At 44.0% G+C, this 24,370-nt stretch overlaps 1 long non-coding RNA gene across 1 annotated transcript; it reads right to left on the bottom strand.

The window, feature by feature from the left end:
- Positions 1–20,001: 20,001 nt before the first annotated feature.
- On the bottom strand, positions 20,002–22,045 carry LOC139360242 (uncharacterized). Its single transcript, XR_011617521.1, has 3 exons — positions 21,935–22,045; positions 20,409–20,622; positions 20,002–20,114 (listed from the first exon to the last, which is right to left on the bottom strand). It is a non-coding gene; the product is annotated as an uncharacterized lncRNA (long non-coding RNA).
- Positions 22,046–24,370: the final 2,325 nt, after the last annotated feature.

A 24,370-nucleotide genomic window follows, 5' to 3' on the forward strand; every position in this document is an offset into this window, starting at 1 on the left:
TATGAGAAATACCTAATGTAGACGATGGGTTGATGGGTGCAGCAAACCACCATGGCACATGTATACCTATGTAACAAACCTGCACGTTCTGCACATGTATCCCAGAACTTAAAGTATAATATAATTTTTTAAAAAAAATTTAAATACACATTTCAAAAATTATATAACAAGTACAGGAAACCTCCTTTATGCCAGTTTTACAAAAACAGAAAAGATGATATATCAATGACAAGGCATCAAAGGGCAATATCCTAAAGTAGTGAGAGGAAAAATACTTATTCTGGAATTCTATCCCACAATGAAAAATCTTTCAAAAATGTGACTGGAATAAGGACACTCAAAGATATACAAAAAAATGAGGCCAAGCGTGGTGGCTCATGCCTGTAATCTCAGCACTTTGGGAAGCTGAGGCAGGTGGATCACTTGAGGACAGGGAGTTGGGAGACCAGCCTGGCCAACATGGCAAAACCCTGTCTCTACTAAAAATACAAAAATTAGCCAGGCGTGGTGGCACATGCCTGTGATCCCAGCTACTCAGGAGGCTGAGGCATGAGAATCACTTGTGCCCAGGAGATGGAGGTTAGAGTGAGCAAAGATCATGCCACTGTACTCCAGCCTGTGTAACAGAGCGAGACTCCATCTCAACAAAATACAAATAAAAATAAAGACATACAAATAAATGAAAGCATTGACCAACCCACACTACAAGAAATGTTAAAGGAGTCCTCCAGGCCTAAGGATGAGGATACTAGACAGAAATCTGAACCTACACAAAGAAATGGAGATGACTAAAAATCGCTATGTACATACTCAGATGTTGGGGTTTATAACATGTCTAAAATCAAATGACATGACAACACTAGCATAAAGGACAGAAGGGGAAGTATAATGTCACTCGATGGCAGACTGATAAAGATGTATTCTAGGAACCCTAAAGCCATCACTGACTTAACAAAAGAAAGAATTACAGCTAATAAGCAAAAAAAGGAAGAAAATGGAATGATATAAAAAACCATGTAATCACTACGCTGGAACAACTGCTCTCCATGCCTCTACCCTATAAAATACACCAGTGGCCAATGAGAAATGTACAAGAATGACGACTGCAGCATTGTTTGTAATCATAAAGTAATAGAACCAACATAATTTCAAAGATACATGAAAAGAGTTTTATTTATTTAACAAACACAAACAATTGAACAAACAAACAATGGAAGCAAGTCCTTCTGTTAAAAGGAACACAGAGGCCGGGCGCGGTGGCTCAAGCCTGTAATCCCAGCACTTTGGGAGGCCGAGACGGGCGGATCACGAGGTCAGGAGATCGAGACCATCCTGGGTAACACGGTGAAACCCCGTCTCTACTAAAAAAATACAAAAAACTAGCCGGGCGAGGTGGCGGGCGCCTGTAGTCCCAGCTACTCGGGAGGCTGAGGCAGGAGAATGGCGCAAACCCGGGAGGCGGAGCTTGCAGTGAGCTGAGATCCGGCCACTGCACTCCAGCCTGGGCGACAGAGCGAGACTCCATCTCAAAAAAAAAAAAAAAAAAAAAAAAAGGAACACAGAGGGTGATGATGATGCTACTCCTCCAAGGATTTCACGGTTCCCAGATGCCTAGTTTTTCTGTCTCATTCTTCTGGAAGATCTTATTCTTGGGGGAGGTACACGTTCTCGCATTTGGGGCTCTTTCAGGTTCATCTCCATTTTCCCTTCAATTTCTCCCCATTCTGTCACAATAAAAAAACAATTCTCACCTCCAGAAGATCCCGCCTGTGCCTCCGCACGAGCCTTTCAGGAGGTCTGGATGTCTGGTCCACCGCTCCCCAGCTTCTTCCCCTGCTTTTGCTTTTCCCTTCCCCAGCTCTCGCCCTCCCGCCCCACCACCTACCACCGCCCGACCACCGCCCAGCTGAGCCCCCGCGGTTCCACCGCGCAGAAGGTACACTGGAGGCTCTGCCCGTTGCCCGCCCCGGGGGATGCCGAGAAATCAACCTGAATAAACGCCTTGTACAAAGAACTTTCTAATGGAAAAATCTCTTATGATTTCCATTCTCAAGGCTCTTCAAAGGACTAAACGATAAAGGCGACGATGGATTCATTCAACAAGTCCTAATCGTGTGCCCTGGTGAGCGCCAGACCCTGCTCCCCGCGAGGGGATCCACGAGCCACCCTCACCACCATCCCTGCCCTGGTGGAGCCCCCGTGCGGAACACAAGATCCAAAGATGGCAGCGGCAGCTCCGCAGCGGCCCCGAAAGCGACTGGGCCGGATGGGCACAGGCTCCCTCACTGGGCGAAGGCGGCGCAAAGAACCGGAAGAGCCATCCTGGGAGCCCACTGGGCGTTCAGCTTACCTTAGGCCCCCTGGCGGCTCCGGCCCGGGCCGCGGACCAGGGCGTTTCCGGGGGCTTCTGAAGCGGGCGAGGGGCAGGGCGGGAGAAGGCCATTCGGCTGTCCTTCTGGCTCCAGAATCTCCCAACGCGCAGGTGTCCAACGTGACCAGCGCGACTCACTGCTCTAATCGCTCCGGTTTTCCAAGGCCTTGGTCGGTAGTCCTGCCAGGCGGGCCCTGAGGCTGGAAGGGATCGGGGAGTATGGTGAGTGCGCCCTGCCTATAGCGCCCAGTGGAATCACTAGTACCTGTCTCTGCGGCGCAATCTGTTAGCACGTTCGGCTATTAACCAAACGGTGGGTAGTTCAAGCCCACCCAGGGACGCCTGCTCTAGCTTTTAAAGAGCTCATGTATTATCATCACTAGAGAATCTCCCCCTATTCTTCCCATAGTCCTAAGTCCGAAAGGTTGGTTCCAAGCCAGCCAGGGATATGCCCATTTCAGGAAGGGTTTTCTCTTCTCAGGATTCTAGTCACAGTTAACAGGGATTCCTGTGAAGGGCCACCCCACTCAGAGATACAATTCTGACAGAACGTCTCCTGAAATGTCAGGTTGTCTTGTGCCTGTGTGCAAGAATCAGAGACCAAACAAGTCACTTCTGGTGCGATAAAATCCTCATGCTGCCCCTTATAGGTTTGGATGGGTTATAGAGGAACCTCATTCTTTTCATTTTTAATAGGAGGCCTAGAGAGGTGTCCTATCCCCAGGATGGGCCTGGATTTAGTGATTGCTCTATCAATAATGTGACCAGTGGAATCATTCATCATCATAATAATCCTCTCCATTATTTTTGAAAACAGTATTTTTCCCTCAGTTTGTGCATGATTTACTTACCCCTTTTCAAAATATGTTTGAAATGAGGTTGGCTTCATGATTTTAGGATTACAAAGAATCCTGAAATCATCATTCTTGTATATATATCTTTGACCTCTGATATTTCTATAGTGTAGAGAACTGAATGTGCCACTGCTATATTATAGGCTTTTTAATTTTTAGTTTTGGTTTTTGTGACAGGGTCTCATTCTGTCTCTCAGGCTGGAGCACAGTGACCCAATCGCGTCTCATTGCAGCCTCGTCTTCTCAGGCTCAAGCGATCCTCCCATCTCTCAGCCTTCCCAGTAGCTGGGACTACAGGTGCGGGCCATCACGCCCTGATAAATTTTTTATGTTCTGTAGACAGGGGGTTTCACCATGTCGCACAGGCTGGTCTCCAAACTCCTGGGCTCCAGTAGCTCCGAGGACTCCCAAAGTGCTAGGATTTACAGGCATGAGCCACTGCAATGGGCCTTATATAATGCCTCTAACTTCAGCACATTGAGCACATTTATCTTCTGTGGGAAAGGCACCAAATCATATTCCAATTTATTTCTCAACACTAATACTGTCCCTTTCTTCATTTACTTGCTGGCACAACAAACTGTTCACACGCCCCCCCAACTTTATTTTAGACTAGGTCTCACTCTGTCACCCAGGATGGAGTGCAGTGGTGTGATCTCAGCTTGCTGCAACCTCCATCCCCTGGGCTCTAGTGATCCTCCCACCTCAGCCTCCAGAGTAACTCTTTTTTTCTTTTTCTTTTTTTTTTTTTTAGAGATAGGGTCTTGCTATGTTGCCCAGGCTGGTATCAACTCCTGAGCTCAAGTGATCCTCCTATCTCAGTATCCCGAAGTTCTGTGCGAGATTACCAGCATGCCACCGTGGTCAGCCCTGTTTCTTTTTAAAATGTATTTATTTTGAGACAGGGCCTCACTCTGTCACCCAGGCTGGAGTGCAGTGGCAAGATGACAGCTCACTGTAGCCTCAGCCTTCCTGGGCTTAGGTGATCCTCCCACCTCAGTCTCCTGAGTAGCTGGGACTACCAGCATACACCAACATGCCTGGCTAATTTTTGTATTTTTTTGTAGAGATGGTGTTTCATCACATTGACCAGGCTGCTCTCCAACTGAGCTCAAACAATACTTCTGCCTCAGCCTCCTAAAGTGCTGGTATTACAGTCATGAGTCACTGTGCCCGGCTTGTCATTGTTTCCTGTGGTGACCAAGTCACATAGGTCCAGAGAAGACAGGTCACAGTGACCTCTTTGATAGCTTTCTGCCAAGTCGCTTATCTGAAGAAAGCAAAATCACAATGGTCCCAGGCATTTTTTTTTCTCCTCCTCTTTCCTCTTTTCTTTATAAATCTTGATTTTACTTTTATTCGCTGAAAACAATCTAATGCCAGTTCTTCCTTCTATAGTAATGGAGAATGAGCATGCAGATAAGTGTCTCTATATTATTCCTCAACTGATTTCTTTCAGAGACTATGTCCATAAAAATTAGTCTATCTGAGACCCATCATTGGAGCCAACAGAATCCTGCACCTAACAGGCCCCTGGTGCAGACCTGGATCCTTAGAGCTATTGGCTCTTGTTCCCTCAGTTCTTCTGTTTTCATGAGCAGAAACTGAGCTCTTTTGCTTTTAAATACTAAGTATGGTCATTGGACAAGTCCTTTCTCTCTCTGTTTCTCTCTCTCTTTCTCTCTCTCTCTCTCTCTCTCTGTCTCTCGTTTGCATCGTTATTTTCTTCCATCAATGGCATCAGTGTAGGTTTCTGGTAAATGTTATGGAATGAATTTCTCGGGACAATCTCTGTTGGGTGGTGTTTGGCAAGAATCCAGTCCCTGTTTGGTGATACCTGACAGCTAATCTAGCCTGTGAGTCTTTTTTGATTGTTTATTCATTGTCCTGAGGATAATGGTATTTCCTGATATTTGAGACTGCAGTAATCAGAAGTTGCTCATATCCTGTCTTTCCAATGTTTGGTAAAAATTTTATGGGCCCAATAGCATCTCTATTATAAAGATGATCTTACTACTCAATGCCCCTCACCCCCAACTGAATTTCATTCCATAGGAGCTCTTGGCCTTAACAAATTACTAACCCTGAAGGAGATCTTAACACGGGAAGAAAACTGAATCTGCAGCATGTAAGGAACAGCTTTCTTTGATTTGTATATTCGGGTTTCTAACTAGCTGAAAAATTCAAATATATGCCCTTTAAGGATTAAGTTTAAATCACACCACAGAAAGGAGAAAAAAGAGAGACATGATCAAAAGTAAGCAATGGAATCAGCAATTTGAGCACTTCTCACAACTATACAAATCAAATTTAACAACCTCTAGAACAGTAAGGAAGTTCAGCCCTTAATGAAAATGAACGAAAAGAAATTATTCACCAGACTCAAAAGGGTATCACAGAGTTACTCAGATTTTCAGCAGTGGGGGTTTTCCAAGGATCTAATGAAGTTCATTTTTCAGTTTGTTTCCCTAACTGATAGGCATTGTTAATAGACACCATTGCCTCTGGTTTCACCTTAAATGATGTTACATAACCAAATTATTTGCTTTCGAATGCCTGCTAGTTTGGTGGAAGGAATTTTTGTAATGTATAAATATATTTTCTTGTGAAACTAATTGGCATAGTCTTTCAGTGGAGTGAATAAATTCTCTAAAACTTTAAAGAAATTACTTCTGATTATCTTAAGCACAGTAATAATTACATATATAAAATTAAAATAAGAAAATTAGGGCGGGTGTGGTGGCTCAAGCCTGTAATCCCAGCACTTTGAGAGGCTGAGACGGGTGGATCATGAGGTCAAGAGATCGAGACTATCCTGGCTAACACAGTAAAGCCCCGTCTCTACTAAAAATACAAAAAAATTAGGCAGGTGTGGTGGCGGGCTCCTGTAGTCCCAGCTACTCGGGAGGCTGAGGCAGGAGAATGGCGTGAACCCAGGAGGCGGAGCTTGCAGTGAGCCGAGATCGCGCCACTGCACCCCAGCCTGGGCGACAGAGCCAGACTCCGTCTCAAAAGAAAAAAAAAAAGAAAATTAAGCGGAGTGTGGTGGCTCACACCTGTATTCTCAGCACTTTAGGCAGCTGAGGAGGGAAAATCACTTGAGGCCTGGAGTTCCATACCAGCCTGAGCAACATAGTGAGACTCCTGTCTCTACAAATTTTTAAAAATTAGCTAATTAGGCCAAGCACAGTGGCTCATGCCTGTAATCCCAGCACTTTGGATCACCTGAGGTCAGGGATTCAAAACCAGCCCGGCCAACATGGTGAAACTCCGTCTCTACTAAAAATACAAAATTAGCTGGGTCTGGTGGTGCATGCCTGTAATCCCAGCTACTTGGGAGGCTGAGGCAGGAGAATCACTTGAAGCTGGGAGGTGGAGGTTGCAGTTAGCCAAGATCGCATCAATGCACTTTAGCCTGGGCAACAAGAGTGAAATTCAGGCTTAATAATAATGATAATAATAATAACGCAGGGATGTAAAAGTCCCTTTCCAAAACTAACCCCTGAGAAGCTAAGGGATATGTGCACACAAGTAACCATGTTCTGTTCAGGTGACCTGACCAAGGAGAAAGAAGGTTCAAAATCCCCTTGGGCCCTCACTGCCTCCCAGATGTCTGGGAGTGTCAGCCACCTCTTAACCTCAATCCCCTGCTTCTTTCTCCTTTCCGTAATATACAAGAAGCCAGAAATTTTTATTAACTTGAGATGTTTCTTTAGGACATTAGTTCACCATCTTCGTGGTTTGCTAGCTTTCTGAAATAAAGTCACCTTCCCTGCCCCAATACCTTGTGTCTCCTGATTTCTTGGCTGTCATGCAGCAAGCAGGGTGAGCTTTGGACTCAGTTACTAATTCAGTAGGTAATATCTTTAAAAGGAGATAATTCTAGAAACTAAGAGACTGAATTATTCCACTTACAATTTCTTCATAAATATATTTAGATATCATCTAATACAAGATGCCATCATCCTCTATTAAATGTCAGCTCAATGTATAATTTCAAGATCTATAGTTAATTTTAAAATCCATGACTAATACTAATGATTATATAGAGTTAATAATGGAGTTAATAAATAATTTTGATAATAATAGAGATAATAAATAATAAATAATTTTGATTGCTTTAAGATTAGTTTATAGACAATAATAAATACTTTTGATTGCCTTAAGATTCTCTCTCTATATTACTTTGCTTGGAGAACGGTGTTGCTTATTGGGTTCACAACATATATGTGTGTGTGTGTGTGTGTGTGTATATATATACATATATATATATGAATTTCTTTTTCTTTTTCTGAGACATAGTCTCACTCTGTCACCAAGGCTGGAGTGCAGTGGTGCAATGATGCTCACTGAAACTTCAGCCTCCAGAGTGCAGATGATCCTTCTGCCTCAGCCTTCTGAGTAGCTGGGACTACAGGTGCCCCCTACCACACCTGGCTAATTTTTATATTTTTAGTAGAGATGGGGTTTTACCATGTTGGGCAGGCTGATCTCAATCTCCTGACCTCAAGTGATCCTCCCACCTCGGCCTTCCAAAGTGCTGGAATTACAGGCATGAGCCACCTCACATGGCCCTACATATTGAATTTGTTAATGTGGTATACCTCAATAAACTTGACTTAAAAAAAAAATACATTCCTGGATTTTGGCACAATGGAAGCACTACAGTCTCCTACTCATTTCTGGCAAGAGTATAAATAAGTTCAAAAACTTTGGAAAATTGTTTGGCAGTATACTCTAATGGTAAAACACACATACATATATGCTATGACCCAGCAATTCGACTTTTCTACCCCATAGACTTGTACTTTCCAATACGATAGCCACAAACCACAGGCAGCTGTTGAACACTTGAAATCTTGCTAGTGTCACATGGGGTAATGATAATATTTTTAACATATTTAGTTGAATACATATTATTAAAAAGTCATCTCTTTTTACTTTTTAAAATATGTCTACTAATAAATTTAAAAGTACAAATATGCCTGGCATTATATTTCTATTGGAATTTCTATTTCTAGAGAAAGATGTGAGTACACTTTACCAAAAGACATGCAAAAAGTTCATATTTATTCAAAATATTCCTAAATTATAAAGAATTCAAATGTCTGAGGAAAGAAAACAACTTTTTATGTGAGGAAAGTGAGTGCTTTCAAATTAACAAGCCCAGAGTTAGGCATTAAAATGAGACAGCAACCACGTCCTGCTTCCCGGTTTTGAAGCTGTGTATTCATCTATTGAAACTGCTTGCTATCGCCACACGTAGCTATAAAGTAACCTAAACATGGTGTACTGGACACCATCTCTCACTCCCTATAGCTGAACAATGTATAGTTAATCTCTAATCAATGTTATTTCTGTAAACCTCAGGGAGTTCCTGACAAGTAATTCTGTACCAGCCTCCCCCGGTCCCCCTTTCTGGTCTTTAGAAACCCACTTGTAACAAAGGACAAATGGAGCCCACATCCAAGATTGCTTGGGTCTGAGTCTTCTGGGCAAATGTCCTCACATTGGCTCAAGCAAACTCTTTAAATCATATTTTGTGTTTAAGCACCTTCCTTCTAGGTCAATGTTTTTGGCCCTGGGAGCAGGATTCAGAGTGACTCATCTCTGACCATCTGACTGTCCTCTCCAAGGCCTCCAGGGTGGCTAAATAGTAAGAATTTTATTGGTGAGATCAGTTTGCAGTCCAGGAAGAGACAGTCTCCAGTGTGTGTCTTTGAAGAGGTGGTTTCTCTTCAGAGAGAGAGAGAGAGAGAGAGAGGGCAGGTTGGTTTTTGTGCCTCACAGGGCGTATATCACACAATAGAGTCATATATATTCAGTAGGTTTGGGGGAAAGGCCATACACACTTCTAAGGGGTATTGAGCTCATGTGCAATGGGTACATATATGTAACATACACCCCATCTTCACATTGGGAAGGGATTTTAGCATTAAAATGAGGTGGAAATTGGCTCGTTATGTCAAAAGATGAACTATTGGACACGATGTCGGCTTGTGTGCGGTCCCTGAACTGCACACAGGCTGAAACTGGCTTGAGTTCTGCAGTAGCTTATCAGGAGAGAATGGAAGGCCACTCTTCTGTCCCATCAGAGGTCTAGTGATCTGGGTTGTAAATCCAGTTGAGAATTTCTGGGAAGATTTTGACAATTTGCCTGCTAGCTCCTATTGTTAAGGAGTTTAGCAAGAGTGTGGTTTTTCTTGTAACCATAGAAATTTAGGAAGTTGCTATACCAGTCCAGCCCTGAATCCTTGACCTGTAGCTAACTTTTGTTTCCTTAACCTTAGAAGCTCTCTTAGTCTACAATGGCACATCTATTTTCGTCTCTCAGATCACACCACACCACATTCCTCCTGGACTGGGTGCCTGGCCAGCTCTGAAGCTCTTGAGTTCTGACTCTGAGAGAAACAGTTGGGCAGTAGTAAAGGGTGAATCCTCCTGAAATCTGGACCTTCCCACTCTTTGGTTGAAGGCCTGGAGTTTGCTTGAGTGTCCTTTCCAGCCTTCCCTTTCTACAGTGGAGGTTTTCTGTCTACCCTGTGGGTAAGAGACTTGAGTTTCAGGAGGAAAAACTGCCCTTTCCACCTCTGCCTCAGGTCAGAAAGTTTGGGTCACAGTCAGGCAAAGCGCTGTGTGGAAAGCTTCTGTGCTTTCTGTCTCTGTCCCTCGTTAGGAAGGTCTGGGTCAAGGTATTGGCAGGTAGACATCGGTGGTTTTGTTTTCTGTAGCATGCTTTTATGAAAGTTCAAACTTAGCTTTTCATTTGTGACTAATTCTTGTGAGTTCTTTTTTTTTTCTTTTGAGATGGAGTTTTGCTCTCATTGCCCAGGGTGGGGTGCAATGGCACAATCTCGGCTCACCACAACCTCCACCTCCCAGGTTCAGGCGATCCTCCTACCTCAGCCTCCCGAGTAGCTGGGACGACAAACGTGTGCCACCACGCCCAACTAATTTTGTATTTTTAGTAGACACGGGTTTTCTCCATGTTGGTCAGGCTGATCTTGAACTTCTGACCTCAGGTGATCTGCCCACCTCCGCTTGAGATTACAGGCGTGAGCCACTGCGCCTGGCCCCTGTTAGTCCTTGGCTGGAAAATTCATGGAGGTGTGTTCTCCAGCCCTGTAAGAAAAGAAGTGATCTGCTTCCGCTGACCCATTCAGGTGCTCCAAGTGACCAGGGATGCTGCAGAGGTGTCACGATCACTACTCACCATGTGAAGGCGGCCTCATAGAGCATTTCCCTTCAGAAGAACATCTTTATGAACCCCCTTTCCTGCTCTTCTGGGAGGGTATATGTGAGACGGGTCCCCCAGAGCACATGCACTCTGTGGCCACCTGGTGGTTAGAAACAGTGGAAACCACTGAGACAGCGATACACAACTCCGGTGTTATCTGTAGGAGTGACTTCATAAGCATCGCACTGTGACCCAAATCACATTGCAGGCCTTGGTCATCTTTGCAAAGCTCCTAAATTATGGGAAATCAAGCTTCAAAATCTGAGCACACTTTGAAGAAACAAACGCCTTTAGAACCACCAGCTGGGTTTCTGTATAACACTTATGAAGCATCCACTTGTAAATATCCGAGAAACCCGATCCATGTAACCAGAAAAACTTGTAAGTCGAATGGAGAAATGGGGATCTTTTGAAATGTCTAAAATAATTTATTAGGGCACACAATTGGAAAAATTTGGTGTTAGAACCAGGCAAATTAAATGGGAGACTTACTTCCAATGATACCTAGAACTTTCTAAAAGAACTTCTGAGAAAATTGCCTCCATTGAGGATGTAAACTGGGGATATCTGACGCTTTTTCTGAATTGAGAAATATTGAGGAGGCTTTGTCTCTTTCACCTCCAACTGCTCCTTCTCCTCCTGCCCCTGCACCTGCAGAGTCTTTCTTACCTGAGTCCTCCTGTCCTGCCTTGCCTCTTCTTTCATCACCATCACCTGAGGAAAGTCCCCAGGGCTCTGGCCTCTTCCCTGAAACTTCTGTTCTGACAGCTGCTTTCACGGTAAAACCCACAGGAAGAGGGGAGCCTACCATTGTGTATACCGCTTCACCAAAATGTGAATTAAGAATATTGTAAAAGACTTCCCTTTTCTAAATCGAAATACATTTTCCTCTTCTCTTTCTAAAGCAGGCTCTGCTTTAGATTTAGATGTAGATTGGAGGAGAATTCAGCAATGCACTTAAAAGGCCAAACAAATCTGTCATTGATATTTTAAATGGCTGAAAATAATTTATGTATGTATGTATGCATGTATGTATTTATTGAGACAGGATTTCACTCTGTCACTCATGCTGGAGTGCAGTGGCTCCATCATGGCCCACCACAGTCTCAAACGCCTGGGCTGTAGCAGTTCTCCCACTTGAGCCTACAAGTAGATGAGACTACAGGTGCATGCCACCGCACCCGGCTAATTCTTTGACTGTTTATAGAGAGGGGACTCACTGTGGTTTCCAGGCTGGTCTTGATCTCCTGGGCTCAATCAATCCTCCCGCGTCAGCGTAACATTTACACTGACCACAGAGTTGCATTTGGAGAAGGTGATGATTTGGGAATGCTTTAGAAGCAACATAGATTTCTTATTTCACTAGGTCCACCCAACAAAAATTACCAGTAAGTCTCTTACCTCTTAGAAGCAATTTGAAAACCCAAATATTTGGCCATCATCAAAATTACTGGTCATTCAAAATTAGATGCTCCGGAGAGCAAGGACAACCGTTTTGCTGATGCGGCAGCTAAGAATGCGGCTCTGAAGGTGACATCGGACACAGAACTTCTCTAAATGACCCTGCTGACTTATGGCTCATTGAAAACCTTATTAGAAGAAGCGCATGTGGGATCTCCGAAGCAGGAGATAGATCTCCGGAAAGATAAAGGGAACAAGTTTTTTTTTTTTGTTTTTTGTTTTTTGTTTTTTCAGAAACAGCATATGATATGGGCCCAATGATACAACGATCCACCCCTTAGGATTCAATTACCCTTTTTAAAGTAGTTCATAAGCTGACTTGTTGGAATTCAGACAAAATGATAGCATGGGGAAAGCAGTGTATGGAAAGCCATCGTTTACCATTGCACAAAGGGTTTATTCTTGTAGTACTGTCTGTTCTGTCCCAAACATAATCCTGGAAGATCCCTTCATGTGTCACAGGGACATTGTATCTTTAGCACCCTTTGAGACATGGCAGTTAGACTTTATCCAGCTGTCTCCATCTCAGGATCACAGATTCCTTCTGGTGGTAATTTGTTTGTGCTCTCACTGGGGTGAAGCATTTCCATGCCGATGAGCCACAGGCCAAGCAGCAGGCAGGCTGTGATGAGAAAAAATCATTCCTCATGGGGAGTGCCATCTGATCTCCATAGCAACCGAGGAACACACTGTATCAGGCAGGTAGTTGGATCCATTTGTAACATGTGGCCTACGTCCCAACATTTCCATTGTGCCTGTCACCCCTAATTCTCTAAACTGGTGCAACTCAAAAATGGTACAATAAACACTCAATTGGCAAAGCTAACAGAAGCTTTTAACCTTCCCTAGCCAGAGATCACCCACTGCTTCTGGAAAACTTCCACTGTCTCCCTTTGAAATAATAACAGGAAGACCCATGCAGTGGTTAGATGAAGGGGCTTATGAACCGGCACTTCTTAAAGGTAACATTCTCTGTCATTGCTAAGGTCTCACAAAACTTCTTACCAAGAGCTCCAAATTAATAAAGGATGTCTTTCATAATGAGCTGCTGGGAGATGAAAATATCAAAAATTATGCATATAAACTGGAGATGTTGCTTACTGGAAACAACATCAAGTAAATATTCCCTCCAAGTCCACTGGAAGGCACCAAGTAGGTATTATTAATATTAATTTTTTTTTTTTGAGATGGGGTCTCACTCTGTTGCCCAGGCCAGAATGCAGTGGAGCAATTATGACTCACTGTAGCCTTTAACTCCTGACATAAAGCCATCTTCGTGCCTCAGTCTCCCAAGTAGCTGGGACCAGAAGTGTGGGCCACGGCACCTGGCTCACAGCAGGTATTATTGCCGAATCTCTGTGGCAGTAAACATAAGGGCGTTGACACACAGATTCATGGTTCTCATATCCCTACCAGAGTGGACATCTGTCAGTGGAGGTTTTCACTTAAAGGTGACCTGCAATATCCCTGACCAAGATGGCAAGTAGCTGACATCTGTTGTAGTCCACTTTTGCCAAACATACCAGCTGTATAACCAGTTATTCACAATTCCAGGGCTTACTGCAACTGAAAGAGTTGGTCGCTTTTTCTATTGACTGGAATACATATGCCGTTAAGGCTCCTTTAAGTTGTAGGGGTTCTCTCTTGGTGGTTTTAGTAAAATCACCTTATATGTATATTATCTTAAGATATGGCACACTAGTTCTATTGCATGTATGTGTATATACATATACATGCATACATGTACATATATAGCAAAATGCCTATGGTCAGATTTCTGTTTTACTCTCCCTAATTAATTTGATTACAGCAGGGAAGGATAATTCTCTGATCAGAATCTCACAAACCATTGCCACTGTGGGAAATTTGACAAGGTGCTGAGTTTGCCACCTTAAACCACCAACCATTTTTGACCATAATGATCCATTGGTACATCCTGTGCTAAATTTCACCAGTATTCCTCCTTATTGTACTGACAATGCAAATCAGGGTCACGTCAAGCAAAACCTGTTTTTCGAATCTGTCTGACTCATCCTAACCTTCCAGCCCCATGTCTCAGTTTAACCCATCATAATTGTACTGTCAAAATAACTGCCTGTAATCCCAGCACTTTGGGAGGCCAATGCAGGAGGATCACTTGAGCCCAGGAGTTTGAGACTAGCTTCCTGGGCAAAATGATGAAACCCTGTCTCTACAAGATATACAAAAATTAGCTGGGCATGGTGGTGCCCACCTTTAGTCCCAGCTACCAGGAGCATGAAGTGAGAGGATGACTTGAGCCCAGGAGTTCGAGCCTGCAGTGAATCCTGATGACACCACTGCACTCCAGACTGGGCAACAGAGTGAGACCCTGTCTCAGAAAGTAAATAAATAAGCTGGGTGTGGTGGTGTGTGCCTGTAACTCCAGCACTTGGGAGGCTGAGGTAGGATGATTCATGGAGCCCTGAAGGTCAAGAGGTCAAGACTGTACTGGGCTGTGATGTTGCCACAGCACTCCAGCCTGGGCAACAGTGAGACCCCGGCTGAAAAAAACCAAAAATCAAAAACAAAACCAACCAAACAAAAAATTGTTGCCTCACTCTGAAATGTCAGGGGTAAACACCATGATGCTATTGGAAAGTTAAGAGAAAAACACTCCCTCCTGCTATCAGGATGCAACCTGCCCTCTTGCTCTAACATGTCTGACCATGGTTGAAATGCCAAAAGCTGATGTACCCAAATTATACTACACTTACCTGTTCTAACCAGCATTTATTTTGTCTCTGGAGGAGATCACCATCCATGGCCCTTAAATATCTAAAGGCATGGAATGATGAAGTGCAATGTCTTTTAGGATATTTGGTCACCCCTATATATAGCTCTGAAGAAACTCAACATTGGATGAATGGCGAAATCGAGGCGGGTGGATCACCTGTGGTCACGGGTTCCAGATCAGCCTGGCCAACATTGTGAAACCCCATCTCTACTGAAAATACAAAAATCATCTGGGTATGGTGGTATTCACATGTACTCCCAGCTACTCAGGAGGCTGAGGTAGGAGAATCACTTGAACCCAGGAGGCAGATGTTGCAGTGAGCCAAGGTCATGCCACTGTACTTCAGCCTAGGAGACAGAGAGAGGCTCCATCTCAAAAAAACGACCAACCAACCAACAAAACAAACAAACAAAAAAATTGGAAGAGTATCCTCAAACTTTTCACTAGGCATGCCCACCACTCTATTTTATTAATAGATGGAGATCCTGTTGGGGGAAAATTTGCTAATTACCTGCCTGGACATTAAGAAAGTAGCTCCATACATTTTTGGGGGAACACCCTTTTGCTTTGATGGGATATTGCTTCCCATGGTTAGAAATCCTTCTTTAGCATCAGGTAATATTGCTGATAAAAACTGAGCATGGTGGCTCTGGCCTATAATCCTAGTGATTCAGAGGCTGAGGTGGAAGGATCATTGAAACCCAGGAGTTCCAGCCTTCGGTGAGCTATGATGGCGACACCGCACTTCAGCCTGGGCAACAGAGCCACTCTGTCTCTCTGAAAGAAAAATAAAGAGTCCAGGTTTGGTGGCCTATGCTTGTAATCCCAGCACTTTGAGAGGCTCAGATGGGATGATTGTTTGAGCTCAGGAATTTGGGACCATCCTGAGCAAGATAGCGAGACCCTATCTCTTAACAAACAAACAAAACAAACAAACAAACACAAACCAAAATTAGCCAGGCATAGTGGTGCATGTCTGTAGTCCCAGCTACTTGGGAGGCTGAAGTGGGAGGATTGCTTGAGCGAGGGAGGTTGAGACTGCCATGAGCCGAGACTGCACCACTGCAATCTAGCCTGGGCAACATAGCAAGACCGTGTCTTAAAAAAAAAAAAGAAAGAAGCAAAAATAAAAGAAAGAAAGAAATATTGCTGATGAAATTGTAGCCTCTTTCATAGCTCTACAAAAAGCTATTTATTCACTGGGTAAGGTTGTACTAGATAATTGCATCACTTTAGATGATATATATTTTCAAAGACACTATTAGCCTTATTTAAAAATGGGTAGAACCTGGGCTCGGTGGCTCATGCCTGTAATCGCAGCACTTTGGGAGGCTGAGGTGGTTGGATCACCTGAGGTCAGGAGTTTGAGACCAGCCTGGCCAACACGGTGAAACCCAGTCTCTACTAAAAATACAAAAATTAGCTGGGCACAGTGACGTGTGCCTGCAGTCCTAGCAACTTGAGAGGCTGTGGCAGGAGAATCGCTTGAACCCAGGAAGCAGAGGTTGCAGTGAGCCAAGATCGTGCCACTGCACTCTAGCCTGGGAGACAGAGAGAGAGTCTGTCTCAAACAAAACAAAACAAAAACAACGGGTAGATACAGAAGCACTTACAAGAGTTCATAAAAGGAATTGTACATTGTCAGGTGATAGTGTGGAGACAGCAGCCGCCTGCCCACCTGGTTGTGATCTCTGCACAACGCTTGCCCACAACCTCCTCTTCCACTTAGTACAACACAACACAGCCCAGAACACACAAGGGGAGAGCCGCAGCCTACCTCAGATGGTAGATTTAGCTGAGCAGGGAGGTGGATGTGTGCTGGTTACAACGTCTTGTTGCATATACATAAATAAATACTTCCCATGAAGTAGAACGTCATCTAGAAAAAATTAGAAGTCATTTGGCTACAAGAAATCATGAAAGAAGGGCCGGGCGCGGTGGCTCAAGCCTGTAATCCCAGCACTTTGGGAGGCCGAGACGGGCGGATCACGAGGTCAGGAGATCGAGACCATCCTGGCTAACACGGTGAAACCCCATCTCTACTAAAAAATACAAAAAACTAGCTGGGCGAGGTGGCGGGCGCCTGTAGTCCCAGCTACTCGGGAGGCTGAGGCAGGAGAATGGCGTGAACCCGGGAGGCGGAGCTTGCAGTGAGCTGAGATCCGGCCACTGCACTCCAGCCTGGGCGACAGAGCGAGACTCCGTCTCAAAAAAAAAAAAAAAAAAAAAAAAAAGAAATCATGAAAGAAGAACTGGGATGTGATGTTTTCCCCAATGTTTTTAGTTGGCTCCCTAATGGAATAGATTCCCTTACTGTTCTGGCATACAGATTCTCTTTGTGATTCTCATTCTTGTGTGCATTATATGTGTTCTATTCAAATTATTAATGTTATATATTTCCTGTTTTACTTCTGAGAAAAGTGATTTTATGGTATCTGAAGACTAGAGATGATTCAACAAGTGACAGCTGTAGACTTAACTGAGGTCTCTCTCTCATTTCCTCCCCCGCCCTCAGTGTGGGAAAGACCATCTGGGAATGAGCCTTCCTGGCAAAGAGGGACACTGTGCCTGAGCTTTTGATCATCAGTGCTTTCAAGAAGAAAGATTTTTAAAAGAATTTTTATCTGAGGAATGTGAGCCACTTCACATGATCAGAGAGACATTAAATCAAGACAGCAACCACTTTCTGATTCCTTCCTTTTGAGCTACGTATTCATCTGTTGGAACTGCTTGCTATCACTCCAGGTAGCTGTAAATTAATCTAATAATGCCACACCAAACACTATATTCCACGCCGTATAACAACGGAGAGCCAAGCTCTCATCAATGCCATTTCTGAAAATCAATGAGAATTCCGGACAGGCACCTTTCTATCAGTCCATCGTGCGTCCCCCCTTTTGACCTTTAAAAACCTGCTTGTGACAGAGGCCAAAGGGAGCTCAGATCCAAGGTTCTTTGGGTGTGAGTCTTCCAGGCAGCTGCCTTCACGTTGGCTCAAGTAAACTCTAAATTATATTTTGTGCTTCAGCATCTTTCTTTTAGGTCAACATGTTCAGCAACAGTAGAATAAATAAGTTGGCCTATATTCATACAAAGGAATACACACAGAAACAAATAACCACATGAATAACATGAACAATTCATAGATGTAAGACTGAGTGAAAGAAGTCAAACCTATGCCTCTGCTCCTGAGACCGACTTTGCAAAAATTATAACTAGGACAATCATCACAGCGAAAGAGATCTGACCTAACTGATTCCAACGTCCAAGCTGTCCTTGTTCATACCTGGGCACAGGCCAAAATAACTTTGAGAGGAACTTAGTTTATGGTTTAGCTGTGAAACAAAGATGATAACAGCCCTTTCCCAAAACAAACCCCCTTCCTGCCTGGGGACTAGACTGCCTTTGCAGGACTAACAAATTAGCCACGATATTAGAAATGATGGTTTAGGAGTCATGCAGCCTCCAGGTTACAAGATTCTAAACCTCCCCAAATTGTTCCTGGGGATCAAATCACTATTGTAAAACATAAGATCAGTGTGTGAGATATTTTGCAGACCCCGCACTCAATGCATCAGCTGGCACCACCCAGATGGATAAACCAGCTCATCTGACCTTGTGGCCCCCACCCAGGAACTGACCCAGCTCAAGAAGATGCTTTAGCTCCCTCTGAGTTCATCTCCGACCTGACCAATCAGACTCCCAACTCACTGGCCCCCACCCACCAAATTATCCTTAAAAACTCTGGTCCCAGAATGCTCAGGAAGACTGACTTGAGTAATAATAAAACTAGTCTCCCACACAGCCGGCTCTGGGTAAGTAACTTTCTTTATTGCAATTCCCCTGTCTTAATAAATTGGTTCTGTCTAGGCAGCAGGCAATGTGAACCCATTGGGCAGTTATACTCCCCCAAAACCCACTACACACTTTATGATTCGATTTATATGAAAGTAAAGGACAGGAAAAACTGGTCTGATAGATTTGGAGTCTATGGAGTATTGTCCAAGTTTGGGGTTGTATTCTACAGATTGAAAGTAATCAGTCAAGCACCTCAAATAAAATTTCCCCTCAATTTTTTTTCCTCCAAATTTGGACCACTTTGTTTCTGTCTTTGCAGAGCATAAAGCGCTAACACAAGGTAAGTGCTAAGGTCTAGAGAAGGCTGTGGAAGAGATGACACACTCCAGCACCATGCCTGAGTATCCAGTGTGCTCTGCTGGCAGCATATCTGTACATTGCTGTATTTGAAAACACCCTACAAGATTCATGAAATTGGACCACCCTCTTTATAACAGTGCTAGTGGTAAAACAAGTAAGGATGGCTGGTTTGCAGTCATCTGAGCAGCCTCTCTAGTTTCATAGATATGGTTTCCCTCTGATATTGAACGGCTTCCAATTTCAAATAGAATGCTAATCACAAGGATAACGACGTGAAGAGAACCAGTTTCTTGTGTAATCCTACATGTTTTAGTCTGCACATTACAAGCCATTGTTTGAAGAACGGTGGACAGGCTCCAGCTGTCTGCCAAAGAGGTCCTCGGCAACACAGGCTAAGAACTGGCTTCTGGGCAGGCCTGATGGCTCAGGCCTGTAATCCCAGCACTTTGGAGGCCGAGGCGGGCGGATCACCTGAGGTCAGGAGTTCGAGATCGTCCTGGCCAACATGGTGAAACCCCGTCTCTACTAAAAACACAAAAATTAGCAGGGCTTAGTGGCATGCGCCTGTAATCCCAGCAACGCAGAAGCCTGAGGCAGGAGAATCGCTTCAACTCGGGAGGCGGAGGTTGCAGGGAGCACAGATCATGCGACTGCATTCCAGCCTGGGCGACAGAGCGATATTCCGGCTCAAAACAAAAAACAAAAAACTACAACAGAAACACCCACTTCTTTGGAAAGATCAGGCGCGGAGAAGGGAGGGAAAGGAAGGAGAGGCGGACGTCACTGCCCCCGCAGGCTCTGGCAGCAAGTTGTTCGACTGAGTGGCGGAAGATGGGGCAGAAACGCAGAGTAGGACGGGAGACACTGTTGGTGACATCACGGAGAGAGCGACTTCTATGTAGATGAGGCAGCGCAGGGGCTGCCGCTTCGCCACCGGCTGCTAGGCCACGAAGGAGTTTCCTTGCTGTGGGAGCGAGTCCAGGACCGCTGGTCGGACCTGAGAGTCACAGCTGTGTGTCAGGGCTAGGAGGGCTCGAGGGTGCGCGGGCAAGTGACCGTGTGTGTAAAGGGTGAGGCGTGTGGGGCTGTGGCAGGGCGGAGGTGTGTAAACTCATACTCACCTGGCAGAGAAGATAACGTTCTGAAGGTGGTTTTGCCAGAACAAGGCTATTCCATTACACTCCCCACGTGCTGATCCTTGCGTTTTCTCCATATGTGTGGAATTCGATTGCATAGCTTGTGGTAGTGGGGGACTGCGTTAGTGTTTTCCGCTGAAATCTTGTAGTGCAAAAAGTGAGCAGAGGAAGTACCGTTTTACTGTCCTCTCCGCCCCTGTCGTGAGCTTGTTTAACACAAGCTAAGTGGCCGCAGGGCCCTTCTTTTCCCTTTCTACGTGGGGCTCCTTTTTGCAGACATTGCTTCACTGTCTCCAGTCTCTTGAGTTCTCACGCTCTGTGAAAACTGGTGTTTCTTAGTAGCCCCCAGAGTCACCCTTCACACAGCCTCTGCTTCTAACCGCAGCCCCCACGCGAGTTTGTGGGATTTCTGTGCTAGCGGGGAACGTGTTCTCACCTCATAGAGCCAGGTAGAAACTCTAGGCAGTCGGGTGCTGTCTCTGGGATGAAAGCAGGGCCTTTGGTGCTGTTCTTTGTGATGAAGGTAGTGTCCCCGTTCGGTTGTAGACACAACACGCTTGCTTTCTGTAGGGGAACGGGAGGGCTCTCCCCGAGCCCAGGTGCCCTTGCTCATGCTCACCGAGGCCTGCAGATCGGAACCGCAGTCTTACCTGTAGGCAGAAAGGGCTGCAATCTACCCCAGTTACCCGAACTACCCAGCCATAAAATGGGACACGTTACGGAAACATGAGATGGCATGGATAATCTCAAAAACATTATGCCGAGTAATGAAGAGAGCATCCTGTGAGGCGCCATCAAGGTGAATTTCTAGAACAGGTGAAACTAACCTGTATAGTGACAGAAACTACATCATTGATTGCTGGGGTCGCGGGGGAGGCGGGACTGACTGCAAAGGGCACAAGAGGACCTTTTAGAGTAATAGACACGTCATCGAACTTGAAATGGATGCGTTGTACCATAGTCAGCTCACACCTTAATCAACTTGGTTGTAAAAAGGAATAAGAAAACCACTCCAAATCTTAATGTCTTCTACTCAATTTAGTGTATGTTTACCCTTAGAGGATTCCTTTAAAAAATGTCTCTCTAACTGTGATTGGGAGTTCAGGAATTCCTTCATTTGTGTTTCCGTCTCTTTGTCTGCAGTTAAGTTGATGCATTATTAAATGGAATATTGGTAAAATAAAAATAGAGTCTAAGCTCAATTTTATAAAAGCAAACATATATATGCTTATATTTATTTAAATATATGATTATATTTAATATGTATTTTTTATATTTTTAAATATATACTTTTTATTATTTTGCAATTTTTTTCAGGTATATATATCCTTCTTTATTATTTTTTTCTTATTTTTTCTTTCGTGGGGCCTGGAGGGGACAGTCTAGCTAAAATATACATTCTTCTCTCTGTAGATATACCACAATACCATGACTCCAGTGTTGCCTGAATGTTATGAGAAGTTATTTTTGAACTTTAGGTGATCAAGAACTTTACAAATGTTTACATTTTCTCTACTGTTAGTACAGTCTATGCTTAGCATGTATAAATTTTTTTTAAAAAGACAATAGCTTCAAATGATTTGGAAGAAAAATATATAGATACGTTAACAGTAGTTAATTCCAAGAGGTGTGAATATGGATGACCAGTTATCTTCCTCTTTACGAATTTTTATATATTTAAATGAAAAATCCTCAATGACCTGGAAGTAAAAGAACAGATTAGATTTGGAAGGGGTGTGGGGCAGATGAGAGGAAAATGTAAAGTAAAGGACAAACCCAGCTCTGGCGGGAATCATGTTTAAGTTGAAGGTTTCTGGGGAGAAGTTGTTGGGACAAGAAGGATATGAAGGAGGCAGGAGAATCACAAAAATATGTAGTACAGTGTATTGCCTGTCTTATCGTTCCTCCTCCCTTTGTGTTTCTTCAAAAGAAATACACAGATTTCTTTTTAAGCATGCTTACCATTTGTGTTTCTCTTTTATTAGTGTAACTGCCCAGTAGGTTTATCTTGCCTGTTGCCCAGATAAACCGATGGAGCTGAGAACAGCAGGTTTTCTACAACAGAGAAAGAATTTAATAAATGCAGACACAGCTGAAGGACTAGGACAGGAGTTTATTATTACTCAAATCTGCCTCCCCCCAAATTCAGAGACTAGGGTTTTTTTGTTTTGTTTTGTTTTTTGTTTGTTTTGTTTTTTGTTTTTTTAAGGATAGTTTGGCAGGCAGGGGGCTAGGAATGGGCAAAGCTGATTGGTTGGGTTGGGGATGGAAATCACAGGGTATAAGAGCTTGTTTACTTGCACGGAGTCAGTCCCTGGATGGGGGCCACCAGACCAGATGAGCCAGTTTACTGGTCTGAGTGGCACCAGCTAGTCCATCATAAGGCAGGGTCTGAAAAATATCTTAAACACCAATCTTAGGTTTGACCCTAATAATGTCATATAAAGGCACAGTTTGGGAGCTTAGGAATCACGTGGCTTCTGGCTGCATGGCTCCTGAGCCATAATTTCTAATCTCGTGCCTAATTTGTTAGCTTTGCTGAGGAGGTCTGATCCCCAAGATAGGAAGGAGTTTGTCTCAGGAAGGGGAGATCATCTTTGCTTCAGACTTAGACTTGGAACTAAACTCCTCTCACAGCCTGGCCTATGCCCAGGAATGGACAAGGGCAGCTCAGAAGTTAGAAGTAAGATGCGGTCAGTCAGGTCAGATTTCTTTCACAGTCATAGTTTTCCTATGCCAGGTTTTTCTCACTGTCATAATTTTTGCAAGGGTAGTTTTGTTAGGAGCAGTAAAAACGCAGTGGTTCTGAGAATGTCCTCTGGAGCCAGGCTGCCTTCACTTCAAATTCCTGCTTTCAAATCCTCCTTTGCTGGCTGAGTGACCCTGGGCAGGTCACTTAACGTCTTCGTGCATCTGTTTTCTCATATGGAAGATGAAAGTGATGGTGTGACCTCGGCCTGAGGTAAGGAATAAATGAGTAAACATACGCACTCATCAACTGTGCGTGACATGTGGCACTTTGTGATTCAGGCACGGTTGATGATGTGCATATGTTACTCATGTGCATGTTAGCTCTTGTATTTTGCCTGCAACACTGCACAAAGAGCAGATGTGACGAAAACCATTTGTACTGGTTACAGCAGTGATACTTTCCATTGGCCGTGCACCCTCCCAGGGAGATTGCAGCAAACCTCTCACCAACAATAACCTCCTGGGCTGGGAGATCCCAGGAAGGCCCCTTAATCTCCAGCAGGTTTGACCCTCAAGGAGCTTCAGGGAATGAGCTAGAGAAGTATTTCTATCTGGGAGGAGATGGGAGTTTATTAGCTTATCTGTTCAGCTCATCCAAAGGGGAATAATGATTCAACTTCTTGCTTCAAGTCTGCCCCAATAAAATTTTTATAGTTTTACAGTGGAAGACATTTCTACATGTAGGGGAGGAAATAGGACTTTTCCTCACCCAGCCTAGGTTCACTGCTGAGACCCTTACAGCAAAAGACAGACTAACAAAAGAAGAGCATATGTATTTATTTAATGTAAGTTTTACATGACAGGAGCGCCTTCCAAAGGAAATGAGGGCCCATGGAAACAGCTAAACCTCAGGGTTTTTGTTTGTTTGTTTGTTTTAACTGTAGGTTTATTGAAGAATGGATGGTCATGGAGAAGTATGATAAGACAATAAAACTATGATCTAACAGTAACAAACTGGGGAAAACGTAGCCAGGCCTCTGTGTTCAGGCTCCTCTGTGTCCCTGGGTCTTCAGACTCCAGAATGTACCTTTCCTCTGGGTACAGAGAGGGCACCTCTCACATAAGGGTCTTATAATTGACTTCAGGGAAGAAGGGCAGGGGGAGGGTGACAGTGACCTTCCTGCTTCTATTGTTTATTCAAATTAATTAAACATAAAATATTCAATACCCCAAGATGTTATATTTTGGAGTAGCATGTCGTGAACCCCATCATGCACATGCAACAAAACCCAGAATCTTTGAAGAGTGATGACTACAAAATATTTAAATTCAAAATATGATGGCCAAGTGGGGCGGCTGACAGCTGTAATCCCAGCAGGGAAGAGCAGGAAGGCCCAGGCAGGCGGATCACTTGAGTCCAGGCATTCAAGAGCTTCCTGGTCAATATGGCAAAACCCTGTCTCTACTGAAAATACAAAAATGAGCCCAGCACGTGGTGCACACCTGTTGTTCCAACTACTTTTAGCTGGTGGGCTGAGGATCAACTGAAACCATATCATATTTACAAATAATTTTTTTCCCTGTAAGGCTAGTCAAGTGAAGCAGTGGAAGTGGAGAAGGGACAAAGAAACCTGTAACTGGTTGTGATCAATAATTTGTAAACAGGAATGAATTTTTATGCACTATACACTGTTGTCAAATTTACAT

This window comes from Macaca nemestrina, chromosome 1 (assembly GCF_043159975.1).
Source record: "Macaca nemestrina isolate mMacNem1 chromosome 1, mMacNem.hap1, whole genome shotgun sequence".
NCBI classification, from domain to species: domain Eukaryota; kingdom Metazoa; phylum Chordata; class Mammalia; order Primates; family Cercopithecidae; genus Macaca; species Macaca nemestrina.